Genomic DNA, 18,462 nt, shown 5'->3' on the forward strand with positions numbered 1-18,462 from the left:
CCACGTAGTCCTACGTCACCATTGCGTACAACCCCATAGGGCTGTCCCTTGTAGTTTTTTTTATGTATGTATAGTACACCCAACCGGTGGATGTAAGATTCGCTTACAATTATGTGGGATTCATCATCAGAGGATGTAAGTGGAGACCGCATGAACCGAGGATGCGATATACCTAGCTGCGGTTCAATACAAGAAAATTGGAGACCGAAAAATGTAGAGTGTATTAGTGAGGTAAATTAATTATGTCGAAAAAAATAAGAAAAATGTTGCCGACTGGACTTGAACAACGAACGTTGTGATTATCAGACCTGTGCTTTCTCCACTGCTCTCTCCATGCTTCTGAATAACGATAGCATAAAAGCAAACAAGAAGTGCTCATTTCCTCTCACACTCGACTTCGTATGCTTTTTTTCTGCTGGAGAAGTCGAGGCAAGTGTGTGCGTCGTTCTACCATGTTATACATAAAAATCATGGCAAATGCTTGCTTGTGCAGATGAAAGCACAGACAGAACACGAAATAAAAAGGTAAAAAACCATTACATCGCCTGCAAGGTCAACTTCTAACATTCGCTGCGATGTTCATGAACAGAGGATGATAGGAAATGAAACTAACATTCATTGTAATAAATTTTTGGTTTGCGTGTACAAATAGTGAAAATAGAACAATTGAACAATTAAGAAATTTAACAATTAAAATATGAATATGTCGCGTACTATTCAGAATCGCGAACGGATGGGATGAATCTATATTCTCTCGCATGGACATCACAGACTAACACTTCTTCCTTGTGTGGCACGTTTCATTAGGCACATAGATTCGCCTCAATGCATTACCAATGCATGAATTTGTATATTGTGTGGCAAGCACAATGATACTCTATGCCCAGGGGAGTCGAGAAAATTTTCAACCCGAAAGATTCTCTCGACCGGACCTGGAATCGAACCCACCGCCTTTGTCTTGGTAATACCGTGCCTTTACTGACTAAGCTATGAGGCTAGGCATCGGTAATATTAAAACAATGCAGCGGTTGTACTAAAAACTTGATTTACTTATTTTTCCTTCATTTGTTGTTCCGTCGATCTTGTTTTCCCTTCTGAATATCAGTGCTACCGACGCCAGGGAGCCAGCTCACACACCTGGACCCTACCCTATTGACCCATCAACTCATGGACCGGGGACCAACGGCTTTACTTCACTTCCAAATGAAGGCGTGATCAGAGATTTTATGCCTCAGAAATACCCCACAGGCACCGACTGGGATTGAAGCCCAGGCCTTTTGGGATGAGAGGCAATCACGTTTACCACTAAACCACCGGTACCGCAGTTCATTCACTGTTGGCATCGATTACATGTTCACAAAACGGAACCATTGGAAATATTTGAAGAGTTTTAAGGATATAGATTTTAAACAACGAAAAGAGCTAAGCACAAAAACAAGTGTACCGACCAATCGCGGTCCTACATCAACCTTCCGTTCGTACCCCTAGGCACAGACACTAGCACTTTTTTTTTTTCATTTTCATATCTTTCATGTAAGCTTTGGGAACTTATCTAATAAAATTGGGGAAAATTATATAAGAAAGGTTTTGTAAACCTGTTAGATGACTAGAAAAAAAATTGGGTCATCTTTGGGTTACAATAAACAATTTTCGATTTAATTTTTTTTTTGCTTCGATATAACGTAACTCGATATAACGTAACGTTGCTTTATATCGAGGTACGACTGTATTGATATTCCACAACACTGTTTCAGGATAACAACAAGACGAAATTGGTAGCAAAGTGGATACCGTTTTCGCTTTCCAAGTAGCATGTCGCGAGTTAAATCCCTTTTTTATTTATGTTCTACGTCTAATTATTTGAAATCACTCACGACAACGAATTTGTCGATCTAGTGAAAACAATAGCCCAGCATCATTTCCATGGAAATTGGAGAGGTGAACAGGTAACATTGGTTTCATGTAAAACAACGATGAATGAATTAATCATTCCCACAACTCCTTGAAGTAGCTAGAGTTGCGATCGGGAGGAATGATTGGTATTCAGATTCAAGCTTTTATTGATTATTTAGCTGCCCATATTATGTATTCTAGGATAGCTCAGATGGCAAGGCAAGCGGCTGGTGATCACAAGGTCATGGTTCGAAACCCATGGGACGACATGTGTATGTATGTAAGTACAGTGTATCTCAAGATTGATCGTACAGCAGTACATTTTAGAAAAAACGGCTCTAAAAGCACAAGTTAAAAAGATCCGTCTTTGATTTTATGGCAGCTGACTCAGCATTCATTTATCAATTATTGATTCAGTATTGGGCATATTTGGTTGAGTTTACAAAAAGTTAAAGCAATTTAAGAAAAACGACATTTTCTTGAAAAACTTATTAATAAAATAAAATGAACATAACTTCTTGAAATTTTGCTCATTTTTAGTCGTAATGAAATGCATCTGCCATTAAGATTACTAAAATTCGTCCCCTAGGTAAAAAGTTGAAAATCGAGCGTTGAAAACTTCATACAGGCTCCTCCAATAAGGACCAAAATTATAGCAATAAATCAAAGAACATCTGTTCAATCACCAGCCACGATTTTAAAAAAATACGTCTATTCACATGTTTGAAAAAAAAATCTTCTAGGATGTACGATCAATTTTTAGATACTCTGTATATAATAATTTTTTTAGATTTTTGTTGACAACAATCACTAACGGACAGAGGAGATACAACAACCATGCTCCTTCTCCCGTTCTTATTTTCGGATTATTTATCCGGTAGTTGAATTATCGTTTAATAAATGTATAATAGTGCCTAATTATATGTAACTTCACAAAAGAATCAAGCGCATATTATACACCATTATAGCACCGCTGTTCAAAGAAGCAATTATGTCTGATAATCGCTGAATAATCAAACATTTGATCGAATAAGCTCCGTTACAACTTATGTAAGCCGAATAAAAGCTTCTCGACATACCTTATACAACACCAAGTAGTTCAATGTTGTGATTGAATAAGTTCTTCAGATTTGTGTGAACAAATCCTGAAAAGAAAATATTATTTAAAATAGTAGAAGTATTATTAAGCCCGCAGTTGAATAAAATGGTCAAGAAGTCGTTCTTTTTCGATATGCAATTGTTTGTTGAGTGGCAAGGCTTTCTTCCGTCCGTTTAGGGGCTGTTCATTAGCTAAGTAGACAGTTTTTGTTTTAATTCTGGGACCATACACAATTTTTAAAATTTGTATGGGTCGTCTATAATTGCCAACCCTCACCCCTCCCCTCCACACGCACACAGTTTAGTCTACGTAATTAATGAACAGCCCCTTAGTCCCTTGATCCAGACTCATAACATGAGCGATTCTAGACGAATTCGCAAATCCATTAATTTTCATATATTTTTATTTGGCTGAAAATTTTCAAAAAAAAGTTCCTCATGACCAAATATGCCATTTTACATCTTCAGATCACCATTTTAAATCAAGCCTTAATTTTGAAAAGGGCCTTACGAAAAATGATAAGCTTATCGTATCACGTAATATACGCTGTCTTGCAATGAGCACTCATACATCTAGTATTCACTGGAAATCCTATGTATGAGACAAGATGTATGCAAGACAGCCTATATTACGTGATATAGGCTGCAATGTTTACGGGGTATTACTCAGTACAGGGCTAAAAGCTTGATAAATATTCAATAAATAGCTCGTTTGACTTAGACCATAGCAGTGATCAGTTGTCTTTTTAAAAACTAAGAATTGATGACAGGATCCAGAAGTTACAAATTCCCCATATCATTTTCACACAGAAGTGCATTGCAATGAAAAATTACTATTTATGGGAATAATCGAACACCAAACTGGGCTTGAATTCAAAACTGCATTGAACGCAATCTTGTACACAACCGTTGTTTGCAAGTTAGTTTTTTTTGTTTCAGCCGTAAAAACCCAAAAGATGGTGTTGTTGATGTTTTACTATGAAGATATTTACGCTATTGCAAAACTACCCAAATTTAGGTAAAATCCACCCAGATCGGTAAACTATGTTCGGAGTAATAAGTTGACAAATGAACACAGTCGATAGATTTCATGTCGATGTTGTCCATTTGTCAACTTGTCACTCCGAACATAGTTAACCCATTTTTGGGCAGGTTCAGTTTTGACCAATCATGGATAATCAAAATAAAATTTAAAAATAAATTCAAAAAGATGTATGCTATGCATATGACCCAGCTACTTTTGAGGATTGGAAAATCATTTGAAACATAATGATAAATTAAACTATAGACTTCTCTGACGTTTTTGAAATGCACAAGTATTAGTGCAGAACTTTGGATAAATTATAAGTATTAGTGCAAGAAAACCTTTGAATTTACCCAAAGTTCTGAACTAACATACAAATCCACAAACATCAGAGAAGTCTATTCTAATGTTGCCTAAGATTTTATCAATTTGACATTAAACTCAGTTTAATCATGTCAAATAATTAAAAATTAATTATCTCTTGCTAAAAAATAACCATCTGATATTAAACCTAGTTTAATTACAGTTGATTAAACTGAAAGTTATCTCTTTTGAATAAAGTTTAATCATTTTTGATTCTATTTCAATCATGTTTGATTTAATTTTAATCTTTTTTGATTGAATTCCAATTCTTTTTGATTAAATATTAATATTCTAAAAGAATAAATTTTAATACTGAAAAGATACATTTTTATCACAAGCGATTATTTCGAATTTAATCATGCAAGACTATGGCCGCGGCCAGGGTAGACGCGACACGCGACGCGACGCGATGCGACTCACGCAAGGAATAATAATAAATAATAAGATTCTTTTGAATTGGTCGCGTCGCGCGCGAATCGCGTCTACCCTGGCCGTACCCTATTGCCGAAGTAATCATGGCTCGGACTCAATAAGGTGAAGCGGGAATTTGCATACTTTTTAAGCTTTTTTGATTTAATTTATTTTTGAGTGTAGGAAAACAAATAAATTACCGTAATGTATCAAATACCAGATGGTTCGTTAGTCCAGGCATTAGGCATTTTCTTATTAAACATTACGTCTACTAACATAACAAATATGGGTGATGATTCTGATCGATACTACAGGCCATGAATAATTTACGTTGGATACTATAGCCAGTGATAATCAACTTTAATAAATGGTCGGATTTGTGAACTAAGTGTCCGCATTTCGGTGCTCTACGGTATATACAAAACAAATAGCTTCAGTATCTCTTATATCTATACAATTTTATTTAACTTTATAAATCTAAGTATGATGATTGAAATAATATACATTTTGCTACTCATTAATTGAATGACAGTCTTTTAGATTTATTATGTATACCATGAACCCCCGTTAATTTGAACGACACTTCGTGCATATTAACGGGGTTAATTTTTAATTTGGACTTCTACTGTGTTACCTAACTTATAACGAATCTATGTACGTTGTATACGTGTACCCCGGATACAACGTATAGTTCGTCTAGTTTTACATTGTAAATGCTATGCACAATTAGACGAGTCATACGTTTTCGGGGTATCGGGGTACTCGTATACAACGTATATTCGTTATGAGTCAGGTAACACAGTAGTAACCTTATGACCATCAGAAAAACGAGTTTCTTGTAACATTATTTGCTGTTTTGATTTGATTCTGCGTTCCGTTTCGGATCGTTCCATTTCACTCAATTCGATGGGCTAAATCCCGAGCTAAATGACGTTTGATCAATTTTTAGTTTGCACGGCGTACAGATCAACGGGGTGCAAATTAAGAAGTGTTCAGATTAAGAACGGTCAGATTACCTCGGAACCATACGATATTAAAACTAATGCCATATAGAGGGTGGCTAACCCGCCCCCACTAAGGATGCCAAGCCAAAGGGGGTGAATCCAAAGAATTTCAACTTATCAATTGACTCCAACGCCTATTGTCACCTAGAGGTGACACCTTTTTTGTTTTGACTGTTAACATCTAATTGTTATCCGATTGTTGACGAAACTATGATTTTTCTGATAATCAAGAAACTGCCCCAAATCCTCAAAACAGCCCGAAGGAACGTAACTTCCCTTAAGGTCTTTAAACATGGTTAATTGTTAAAAAAAAAACACACACACACACAAACAATTTTGGGCGGGACGAAGATCGTCGGGTCAGCTAGTTTAAAATAATTGTATCCTACCAGAGATACCGTGTCAAACAATGAAATTAATTTGATACGCCTATGAAGAAAAAAAATCAATTCACAACAAATTTTATATTCCAGGGACATAAAAAGTTTATTTGAGACATTCTATATGACCGACTTCTAAAATTGATGGAGATTTCGAACTTGAAAATTAGTTGATTCTGCCGTAATAAAAAATTATCATACCCGAACGATAACCCAAATAGAAGAACTATTCCACAAATTATTTTAATGATATTCTGAACACGTCGTTAAGCAAAATAACCATACAAATTTTATCAGGGTGATGCTTTTAAAAGATTCTCCAGTGTCAGAATCGTTCAGATATTGCGCAATTGACATGTTTTCGAAAAATTAGACTTATAATTGGATAGCACACCCTAATTATTTTTTAATTGTTATTTTCCTTAACGACGTATTCCGTATAACCAATTGTGGAATAGTTCTATTGTTTGGGTTATCGTTCGGTTATGGCTATTTTGTATTAGGGCAGGCTAAACTGGTGCATGATTCAATCAATTTGGAAAGGAGCGTCAATATCATGCTTTGCCAAGGGTGTAGCAAACCCTCACTGCAACTCTGGACACATCTAACTGTGGGCCCTTGCATTAATTATGCCACGCTAAATCGAGGAGAAGTTTAAGGGAGGTTAAATTTTTCCTCGATTTAGCGTGACATAATTAATGCATGGGCCCTAATGTACCCTCAAATTACATATTAGATAGCTACAGGATCGCTCAATGCTATTGTATTATAGTTTCAAAAACACATACTCTTGCACGTGTTTATGTCACGAAAAGATTCAAGAGCAAATTTTCATTATGTCGTAAGTAACATTCGCACCGATCCGAGAAAAATAAAGTTTTGTTTTGAGACCGAAAAGTTATTCCTATTTCCAATTAAACACATATAATCTCATAGTGATAGCAATGTTTAACATATTTAGCCGGGTTTTAAACAAACAAATGCAAATCGCTAGCTTTCATGCTAAGAAATACTGGTTTTTGAGTCAAAAGTTATTTTACGTCGTTTGGTGGCCCCTATTGTTACTTAAGTCAAAGTGTATTTACCAGGATATTCGGGAGAATTATCAATTACGTCCCCTTACGTGCAGCCCATTCATCATTTTAGGACCACCGAAATCATCTTAGCAAGAAATAGTTCGATTTATTCACTTTAATAATGAGAAAGCGAAACGACGAAAGTACACTTTTCACGGGTTTCTCAGTGCTGTTACTTAAGGCAAACGGCATCTCCATAGAAATCGGGTAACTTAAGTAACATCGAAAACTATTTTGATCGGAAGGTGATTACGTCAAAAAGCAATTCGACTGGTAAATAAATTTAAAAATGGGATGTGATCCTATATTCGGACAGTATATAGTGTAATAGCAGGAGCATCGATTGACACTGATAGCTCGACTATGTTTACTTTTGTTACATTCGACGTAATGAAAATTTGCTCTTGAGATAAGCTCAGACAGGAGCTAACGATAATATCATAATATGTTGAAATAAATCAGAACAGGCACTCCCTGCTGAACCTCCAAACGTAAAACAGTATAAATTATTTAGCTGAAGACGAGGAAAAAATTACCTGAAAAAAATTTCTTACGAAAAATGTGGCGGAGATCTTAGATTACAATTGAATTTTACCGGAAGGAAAAGTCCTTCGGAACTGGATTGAACGTTTGGGTTTCGCCTCGGGTTTCGTTTTCATCGTAAACAACGTTAAAGAGGATGCAAAAAGTGCTCATTTTATTACCCTTAGTGGAACGACTGTTTTTTTTTTTTTATCTAGTTCGTTTATTTGGAAGGCTCAATCGCGTTAGCTTTACGGAGCCGATAATTCATTGTTCACTGTGTGTAACAAAATTCACTTAATTCTATGTCTAGTAGGAGTTGGGCCGATTACTCGCGGCTTACTCGAGGTTAGAAGGGTACATTTTCGAAGGATAGGATCAGGGGAGGAGCTTGGGGTAGGGTTTCGTTGTCTCATCAGAGCGTTGTCGCCAGTATGAACGGTAGTGCTGTTCTAGCTTCGTCCGGAGTTCGACCGGCTATGGTGGGTGACCAGTGGGCGACGATGAGACTCATCGAGACGGGGGGACAAGACAAACAAAAACTAATAAAGAGAGACAAAAGACAAAAGGAATTAAATTCTTATACTAGACATTTGAAGAAAAACATAAACGGACTGCATATAGCAGAGATCACGGGTTGCCAACACGTCTCTGATAGGAACATAGGGTTGTCTTCCTTGGGCCTCGAGGGTATTCAAAAGTCGCTCTCTGGCGGCGTCATTATCCGTACATTGCCAAACTGCGTGTTCGATGTCATCGTAACCGTTTCCACACCGACAGATGTTGCTGTCCACGAGGTTTATTCTATTGAGATGAGCATCTAGCGAGTAGTGGTTGGACATAAGTCTACTCATCACGCGAATGAAGTCACGACTTAAGCCCAAGCCTTTGAACCACGCTCTCGAAGAAACATTAGGAATAATTGAATGTAACCACCGTCCAAGATTTCCAGTGTCCCAATCGGTTTGCCAACTCGAAAGGGTACTCTGACGCACTAAATGGTAAAATTCATCGTGTGAAATTTGCCTGTCATACAATTCGCCTTCCTGCGCGCCCACCTTTGCGAGAGAGTCCGCCTTCTCATTGCCTGGGATTGAGCAATGTGAGGGGACCCATACAAAGGTAATCATATATGATCTTTCGACCAGCACACACATCTGCTCCCTTACCTTTGAAAGGAAATAAGATGAGTGCCTACCTTGTTTCATCGACCGAATAGCCTCAATCGAACTGAGACTATCCGTGAAGATGAAGTAATGGTCTGCGGGCATGTTGGAAATCATCCCCAATGCGAAGTTTATTGCTGCCAGCTCAGCAACAAAAACGGAACAAGGTTCCTGAAGTTTGCGGAAGGCGCTAGAGTTTTCATTGAAGACACCAAAGCCAGTGGATCCATTGAGACGGGACCCGTCTGTAAAATATCTTTTCATGCAATTGACTTGTTGGTACTTTTCAGTAAAAATACGCGGAATAATAATAGGTCGAAGTTGATCGGGAATCCCATGAGTTGCTTGTTTCATGGTCAGATCATATTCAATTGAGGAACTGCGATTGGTGAAGTGAACACGGTCTGGAGTATAACAAGGAAGACACATATCTGATGATATGTAGTGGTGGTAGATTCTCATAAATCGAGATTGTGTGTTCAGCCCAAGAATTTCTTCAAAATTAGCAATTATAAGTGTGTTCGTCACTCCGCATTTGATTAGTATTCTGAGAGAGAGCTCCCAGAAACGGTTCTGGAGGGGTGTTACTCCTGCCAGAACCTCGAGACTCATGTTATGCGTTGAGTGCATACAGCCTAGAGCAATACGCAGACAACGATATTGAATTCGTTCCAATTTTATTAGGTGACTTTTTCTTGCCGAGAGAAAGCAGAAAGAGCCGTACTCTAGAACAGAGAGAATAGTTGTTTTATAAAGCGTTATGAGGTCTCCCGGATGAGCACCCCACCATGTGCCGCAAATTGAACGGAGAAAGTTGATCCTCTGCTGACATTTTTGCTTCAAATACGTAATATGGGCATTCCAAGTGCACTTTGAATCAAACCAGACCCCAAGGTACTTGAAAGACAATGATTGAGTAATGTTTCTGCCCAAAAGATTAAGTTGCATTTGGGCTAGGTACCGCTTTCGAGTAAACACTACCAGTTCAGTTTTCTGCGGCGAGAATTCGATCCCTAGATTCCTAGCCCAAGAAGACAAGTTATCTAAGGAACTTTGCAATGGTCCTTGCAAGTCCACGGCATGTGAACCTCTTACGGAAACCACACCGTCATCTGCAAGTTGTCTAAGCGTGCATTGTTCTGCCAAACAGTTGTCGATATCTTTGACATAAAAGTTATAAAGAAGAGGGCTGAGACATGAGCCTTGGGGCAGACCCATGTAACTAATTCTGGAAGTTGTCAGTTTTCCAAGAGAAAAGTTCATTTGCTTTTCTGACAACAAATTGTACAAGAAATTATTTAAAATTCCAGAAAGTCCACATCTGTGCAGATTGTCTGACAGAATTTCAATGGAAACTGAATCAAAAGCCCCCTTAATGTCCAAGAATACTGAAGCCAATTGCTCCTTGTGCGCAAAGGCCAGTTGAATATCTGTGGAAAGCAGCGCTAGACAATCGTTTGTTCCTTTGCTCTTGCGGAACCCAAACTGTGTATTTGATAGCAAGTTATTTGATTCGACCCAGTGATCGAGTCTCCGAAGGATCATTTTCTCCAACAATTTCCTAATGCACGAAAGCATCGCAATCGGACGGTATGAATTATGGTCAGACGCTGATTTGCCAGGTTTTTTAATGGCTATTACTTTGACCTGTCTCCATTCAGGCGGTACAATGTTGTTTTCTAGCAAGGAATTGAATAAATCTAGCAAGCGTCTTTTAGCGATATCTGGGAGATTTTTCAGAAGATTGAATTTAATCATATCGCTTCCCGGTGAGGAGTTGTTCGATGAAAGAAGAGCCATAGAGAAATCCAGCATTGAGAATGGTCTATCCAGAGAGCCGCCGCTAGGAGACGCTTCTCGAAGAATATTTTGTGCTGGAACTGAGTCCGGACAGACCTTTTTAGCGAAATCGAATATCCATCGGTTGGAGTATTCTTCACTCTCATTGAAAGAAGATCGGTTACGCATGTTGCGAGCCACCCTCCACATGGTGTTCATTGAGGTTTCTCGTGAGAGTCCCTCGACGAAATTGCGCCAATAACCGCGTTTTTTTGCTTTGATTAATTGTTTCAGCTTTGTCTCAAGCTTTGAATATTCCTCGAAGTATGTGGAGGTTTTGTGTCTACGAAAAGCTTTGAAAGCATCAGATTTTTCTACATACAATTTTGTGCATTCTTCGTCCCAACCAGGTGTGGCTGGTCTCCTTTTAAAGGGTGCACTTGGAACTTTTCTTTTTTGTGCTTCCAGTGAGCTTTTGTATATCAAATCGGCTAGGAATCGATATTCTTCCAATGGTGGAAGCGCATCTATTGATTCGACACCGATTGTCACCGCCGTTGCATATTTCTGCCAGTCGATGTTCCTTGTAAGATCAAATGGAACCCGAGATGGTTCTGCAGAGTGAGGGCCACACTGTATTGAAATGATGATTGGCAAATGATCGCTACCATGGGGATCATTGATAACCTTCCACTGACAATCCAATGATAGCGATCTTGAACACAAAGATATGTCGAGTCGGCTTTCTCGAGCCGGAGGTTTTGCTATACGTGTCGCTTCACCAGTGTTCAAAATAGTCAAATTGAAATCGTCACATAAATCGTAAAAAATAGCCGCTCTATTGTCGTCATATAGATCGCCCCACCCAGTACCATGGGAGTTCATATCACCCAGAATTAATACTGGGGATGGAAGAATCGAAACTAGATTCCAGAGTTGACTACGGCTAATGGAGGTTCTTGGTGGAACGTATACTGAAGCTATGCAAAGATCTTTGTTCTTCACATTTATTTGGCAAGCAACGATTTCGACGCCGGATAGAGCAGGAAGGGAAATTTTGTAGAAAGGGTAGCACTTTTTGATCCCTAAAAGTACTCCTCCATAAGAATCGTCTCTATCCAGGCGTATAATGTTAAAATCGTGGAAGTTGAGTTCTTTATCGGAAGAAAGCCATGTTTCACAGAGAGCAAATATATCACAATCAGAATTGTGAAGTAAAAATTTGAACGAGTCTAGTTTAGGCACTAGACTACGGCAGTTCCACTGTAGCACCGTGATCATATCTTCAACCTCGTTCGACGAATTATCCATCGAAAGATATGATTGATGCAAGGAGGGGCCATGAAACAGTCAATTGCTTAAGATATGATTCTAACGTTGGAAGCAAGGCAGAAACTAAGCTTCTTAGAGGGTCTTGTATGTTGAACATGTTTAATATGAATTCCACAATGTCCGAAAAAGCTAGCAAACCTCGTTCGGACTTGGATTTCTTTTGAGAAGTTTGAGGAGCAGCTTTTTTATTTTTTTTATCTTTGTTGGGCAATGGCGGAAAATTCTTGCTGCATCCAGGGATTGGATCAACAGGAGCCTTCGGTTTTGTTTTTTCATCCCCATTACCCTGGGAATTTGGCAATCGTCTGGAGGTGACTTTAGTTTTCTTACGGCGCACTTTCGGGGAGGGGCATTTTCTTTTTGAGGAACCGTCTATTTTTGAAGGTGCGTGTACCACCGTAGAATCACCTTCATCGGATGAGTCAGAGTCCGATTCTTCAACTGACAAAACCGAAAATTGGTTTGCATCTTGGACGGCTGATGCAGCCTTCAACATTTGAGCATATGTCTGCTTGGAGCGTCCAGAGATTGAACGCTGCACTTTATCGGAGTGCTGTTTGTACATCGGGCACTCCTGCAAGGGGTGAGGATTCTCGCCACAGTAAGCGCATTTTACTGATTCTTTGTGGCAAGAATCCTCTTTGTGGTTTTCACCACATTTGCCACAACGAGTTTTGTTGCCGCAATGGCTGGCCGAGTGTCCCAGCCTTTTGCAGTTGGTACAATTATATACCCTCTGTACAAACAGTCGCACCGGAAAAAAAGCACCATCAATTTTAACAAAGTTTGGGAGAACTTAACCTGCGAAAGTCACCCGGAACGAGTCTGAATGTTTATAAACTTTTTTACCGTCTAGCAAAGATGCTGAATGCAGTTGCCTTACATCCAGTATCTTCACTAGCGCGGTAGCGAATGTCGAGTTTTTAAAAGTTCCCGAGGCATGTTTCAAGTCCTCGACAGTCAGACTCGCGTCGGAGACCACGCCTTCTATCTCCACATCTCGAGAAGGGATGTAGATGTTATACTCAACACTAAAAAGCTCGTGGTCAGCAATTTTATTTGCCACATCATAAGTCGGTGCTTCTACACGCAGTTTGTTGAATCTTTCTTTGTGTACCAAGATTCCCGGATACTTACGCAGCAAATCTCTCGTTATGTCGAGAGTTTTCAAAGGTTTATTTTTGGGCCGAAAAAAGACAACCCATGGTCCTTTCGAAGACGGTTCATAGTATCTGGTTCGCGTAACGTAGGCATCGGAAGATGCCATAAGTGTTGCGCAAAAGCGGTGCGCAACCACTTAAGAAGGAAAAAAAATTAAAACCTTCACTAATTAATTAATTTTAATTACTAGTAATTAATTTTTTTGCCCGACGTACAAACAAATCAAAAAGAAGGAAAAAATCGAGAAAAAAAAAAAAAAAAGAAAGAAACTTATATCTACTTTCAAAAAGTTGTCTCACTATGCCCCATACTCCCCTACCAGGGGTGAGAGACAGAGTCACGCGCCACGAGGCAAAATTAAACTACAATAGGGAGGCAATGGACTTGCAAAATGTATTGTCTAATACTTATGCCGGTTGTAAACAACCTATCAGCCGGTGCAGCTAGATGGTCCGTTTGCTGCTGCTGGTGGTGATGAAAAAAATGACTTGACGACCGGATGGATTACCGGGGTGAATTAAAGTTGGATGGCAACTCCAAGGGGCTCGGCCCATGGAATTCCACTTCCTCTGTTGCACACTGGTCACTTTGGGCACCCAATGGAGGGGTGAAAAAACCGCTCGGGCGGAAAAAACACCGAAAAAAAACTAGATGCCGCGCGACTGAGACCGGGACGTTGTTAACCGACTGAGTGTTCAACTAGGAATGACGACGACGACTGTTTTTGTCAGAAATCGCATATACGGACATGATTGCCAAGCTTCGTGCACGTTTTGATAAGACTGAATCGGACATGATCCAGCGGCTGAAATTCAACAACCTACCTAATTTCATGAAAATTGGATTAGTTCTTCCTTATCAAAAAATATTAGACTCATGTTTTTTTATTCAGCCATTAGGGTGACCATTTCCGTGTTAGGGTGGTCCGAAAAATATTTTTTTTTCAAACATGCCTTTTTTGAAAAATTCATAATTTCTGAACCTCTTGGCCGATTTTAAAGATTGCCCCTTCAAATGAAAGATGTTTTTAATGAAACACTCAGAGATATTTAATTTTGTATGGAAAAAATACGTTACAAATGCTTTTTCTTGATTTTCACTGCGAGGGTCTTTAACAACTTCTTATTTTAGTATTTTAATCATTAAATTTTACATAACATATCAAAAAATTAGTGATGTCGAAGAAGTATTTTTGGAGATACAATTTTAAAATAAAAAATCATTGTTCCGCAATATATAAACCACACGTGCATGGAAACGATGAAGACGCAAGGTAGTTCACAATGCGTCTCCATCGAGTCACAGCAGCTATGACTAACGAAATCTATGAGTAACTTACAAGTTGGGTGCAACATTCAGTTCAACCTGCGGGCTGTCCATAAACCACGTAGACCAAGTTTTAAACATTGCAGATCCTACTTTTCCCCTCGTATACTAAAATTTTAAAGCGTTTCGTTTCAATACTCCTCCCATAGGGCCCTTTCCATGACATGTTGCGAAAAAAATCCACACGGCTGCAATGCCAAAATCTTTTTGCATGTTGCAACAGTACCTACGAGTCCAAGCTGTAACTCATAGGTATATCACTCGTTCGTAGGCAATGACTTTTACATAAGCTCCAGCCCAATAGGCTTCGTGGTGTTACTGTGGTGTTAGTGACGTTTGGAAATGTTTGGTGGTGTTTGTATTTATTCGCAATGTTCATCTATTTACCTGAAACAGCTGTTTGTAGTGACGTCATTGCTTACGAACGAGTGATATACCTATGAGTTACAGCTTAGACTCGTAGGTATATCACTCACTCGTAGGTACGATATAATGCTTCACATAAAACAAGGAATGTTATGAAAGAAATTATCAGTTAGAAAACAAAGTAACGGCGCCGGTGGTGTAGTGGTAAGCGTGATTACCTCTCACCCCACCAGGCCTGGGTTCAATACCAGTCGGCGCCGCCGGGATGTTCTGAGGCATAACATCTCTGATCACGCCTTCCTTCGGATGGGAAGTAAAGCCGTTGGTCCCCGGTTCATGAGTTGATGGGTCGATAGGTAGGGTCCAGGTGTGGGAGCTGCCTTCCTGGCACGTCGGTAGCATTGGTGCTCAGCACGGAAAACAAGATCGACGGAAAAAAACAAACCAAAAGGAAAAAAAAAAAAGAAAACAAAGTTTCCTACTAGAACCGTTGAATCGAAGAATATCTAAAAATGAAACGTAAGTGTTCAATGTGTGGTGTTTGGATGTTGAGTTAATGTGCCAGAAAAATCATTTATTGGTAAATTGTACGATTATGCAGTGGAAAAAAGATTAAAATAGATGAGAGTAGCTCCTTCATTTGTCAACGTTGCTACCACAAACTATATGAACCCAATGATGCCGTGACCGACGAAGCCGTTGCAGGACCATCCAGAATAGGCCTTTTTAATGGGAACTTAACGATCGATTCAACCTCTGGTGGTGAATAAGAGAACGTCAAAAAGAGTGTTGTGAGAAGAAATTTTTGCCTTAAGACATAGGAAGCGGAACACTTTTTTACTTTTCCTGATAAATTGATCCATCTGAGATGCCCCAAAACTTAATCTACAGTTGAAAAATTTAATTCTGTAACGTTTTTGCAAACATCCTGCTGGTGTACAGGAATATTTTTGTTGCGAAAAATGGAAAATTAGAAAAGTACTTTAGTAGTAATGATCTTCCGAATTTCTTGTGTGTGGATAGTTAAGGTACAAATCAGTTCAGATCTGTGGAAAATCGTACAATAAGACAATTACCGATAGAAATTGGCAAGATGTTGAATGAAAAATGCTTTAATTTGCGTTGCGAAAAATTGTTATTCTGATGTAAACAAACGGTTTGGTTGACGTTTCTTTTCGAAATCGCGTGGCGCACTCTACGTTGGTGGTGCATTAAAAAGGCGTATCGCTGCTTCAGGTACGTTATTTGAAAATTCATGTGATTCTTCTTTAAATTTCAATTCTTTTCTTCAAACTACTAACATAAACTCTTCTTTTTTGCAATCATTTTTTAGAGTCCATCAAAGCAACCAGTATTGAATCGATTGCCGTTGCGGGACCGTCCAGAATGGTTCCTTTTCCCTGCCAAGATAAATAATAAAAAAACAATTATATTTTTTTTTCTAATAATCAATCATTTTTTACATTTATTTTCAGAGTCAGTGGAAACAACCAGTTCTGAATCGATCGTTACCACCCACAACGCACCTTTGTCGGACGAAAATGAATTCCTTATACAACTTAAGGATAAATATATAGAAACAAGAGACAGCAATGAGCGATACAGGATTTTAACCACACTTCCCAAAAGTTGGTCTACATATAGAATTATGAAGGTGTTCAATGTTTCCCAACATATGGCCAACCAAGCAAAAGCACTGCAGCAAGAGAAAGGAATAATGTCGGTGCCTGTAAAGAGGTTAGGCAGAGCTTCATTAGGAGAGAAAACGATAATGCTTGTTCGTGATTTTTACAATAGTGACGATATAAGTCGTGTTTGTCCGGGGAAAAGAGATTATTTGATATCTAAAAATGATGAAGGCGGAATCTACGTACAAAGAAGATTAGTTTTGTGTAATTTGCAGGAGGCGTAATCCATCTTTAAAAATACATTTCCTGATATTAAAATATGATTTTCCATGTTCGCCAGTAACCGTCCGAAACACTGCATTTTGACAGGGACAAGTGGCACGCATACCGTATGCGTTTGTATATATCTTCAGAACGTTAAACTTATTTTTTAAACACTACAAAGTAGACAATCACTCCCAGATGGTGTTGATTCCTATCACGATTTGTTTACAAAAATAATTTGTCAAAATCCAAGTGAACAATGCTGGCTGCAGTGTTGCGAAAATTGTTCAGGAAAGCAAATTTTGGCCACAGAACTAATGACTATTCGTAGTAACGGACATGTTGAATCAATACAATTCAAACAATGGCGTCAAGTAGAGAGATGCATTATGGACTTAGTTGAAATGGACACACAGGAATTTATTGATACTCTGTTAGAAAAATTATTCAATTTATTTCCGTATAAGTTTATAGCTGAGCAACACGCAAATTACTTGAAACACGTCAAAAGCACTTTGAAAGCTACAGAATGCATCATAATCTGTGATTGTTCGGAGAATTATTCTTTCGTTGAGCAGGATGAAGTTCAAGGCTTTCATTGGGTGAACGCCCAATGTACTATTCACCCTTATGCTATTTATTTTAAAGACGAAAAATCGAACGATTTGAAATTTACTAGTTTTATTGCAATTGCTGATTTCACTAAACATAATCATGTCGCAGTTCGTTTATTTCTTACGCATTGTCTAGCGTTCATAAAATGTAAATTTCCAGGCTAACAACATATTTACTTTTTATCAGATGGATCAGGAAGCCAATATAAAAATAAGATGACCGCAGATTTTGGCATTGCTGCCGAGTGGAATTTTTTCGCAACTTGTCATGGAAAAGGCCCTTGTGATGTTTGGGAGGATTATTGAAACAAAACGCTGCGAAAGCGAGTTTGCAAGGCTACCATATAACAACGGCCCAAGAATTTTATTCATGAGCTATTTCTAAGCCAGATTAAAAAATACGCTATCACTTTTTTTCGAAATCCGATTACAATAAAATGGAAAGTAAATTGAAAACCCGTTATATTAAAGTACAGCACTTTCCTGAAATCATACCAGAACCCAATTACAAGCAATTCAACAAATCCGAGACACAGCAACGACACTATCGACAGGAGCTTCAGTCGATATCAGCAAGAATAAGACACAACAGCAACAACAACAACAACAACAACAACAACAACAACAACAACAGCAGAACTGCATCCCAATGCATAATCATATTTCTGTATATCAGCATTCCCATTCCTTTCCACGAGGCGACCATCCATCAGCGACAACGAGACGGTTAGCAGCAGACAAAACATAGATAGCATATAAGTAATAATTCGCGCACCTAGCGTTTTTCATTAAACCCTTCAGTATATACCACATTATAACTCTTTGCTTTGGAATAATAAACCATTCTAGTTCAGACGTCCAGTCGAGTAAGTTCGTAGTTCTAAAGTTATTTTTTTTAAACGCCCCCCGAAGGCCCGAACTAATAACTTACGTGTGAACCAAATTTCGGGGACACAGTCATTCCATAGTTTTAAGCCTCGAAAAGTATATTATTATCAAACGGTATTCATTTTCAACGGAAGAAAAATGTGTGAAATTGTAAATTAAAGAAAATA

This window comes from Ochlerotatus camptorhynchus, unplaced genomic scaffold (assembly GCF_037179485.1).
Source record: "Ochlerotatus camptorhynchus isolate MF236.1 unplaced genomic scaffold, CSIRO-AGI_Acam_v1.1 ptg000264l, whole genome shotgun sequence".
In the NCBI taxonomy this organism is placed as follows: domain Eukaryota; kingdom Metazoa; phylum Arthropoda; class Insecta; order Diptera; family Culicidae; genus Ochlerotatus; species Ochlerotatus camptorhynchus.